The sequence below is a fragment of the Neomonachus schauinslandi genome, chromosome 9 (assembly GCF_002201575.2).
Source record: "Neomonachus schauinslandi chromosome 9, ASM220157v2, whole genome shotgun sequence".
Classification (NCBI taxonomy): Eukaryota; Metazoa; Chordata; class Mammalia; order Carnivora; family Phocidae; genus Neomonachus; species Neomonachus schauinslandi.
In genome coordinates, this window is record NC_058411.1 from 136,089,637 (window position 1) to 136,090,320 (window position 684).

The following is a 684-nucleotide window of genomic DNA, read 5'->3' on the forward strand; positions in this document are numbered from 1 at the left end:
AAGAAAGAAAGAAAGAAAGAAAGAAAGAAAGAAAGAAAGAAAGAAAGGGCTTACAATGATTGTTGAGAAAGGTAATTGATAATTTGTGCAGTGTTAATCTTTTTCCTGAGCAATCAGTGCTTCTCAGAGTCTCTTAGAGCCCCGAAAAAGGGAGTTATTTGGTACTTTTCTTCTTCATTTTTTAAAAAAGGCATCAGGAAGCTCTTTGGGATTATGGTTTCCTAAAGATGTTGCTCCTAAACAAAACCTTTAGATGAGTGCTTCCTAACAGGACCCTGGAGACCAGTCAAGGGGCGCCAGTACTCCCCCAGAACTGAGAGTCGGCATCTTGGTCCACCAGGAATTCTGAGCCAAGGCCACACCCATTGGGAAGCTCTTTCTTAGGTGGAAAAAGTCAGCAGAACTTTGGCAAAAGTTGTGGTAGGTGTGGAATTCCAACATCGAATTGTCAGAAAGAAACAAAGGACAGGCCACTGGTATATTCTTGCTTTCTGGACTCCAAGATTGTGTCTGAACTTGAAAAGCACCTAAAGGGCTGAGCTGAGAGAAGCAGGGAACACATGGTGATGAGAGAGAGAAAGAAAGAAAGAAAAAGAAAGAAAGAAAAAGAAAGAAAGAAAGAAAGAAAGAAAGAAAGAAAGAAAGAAAGAAAGAAAGAAAGAAAGAAAGAAAGAAAGAAAGAAA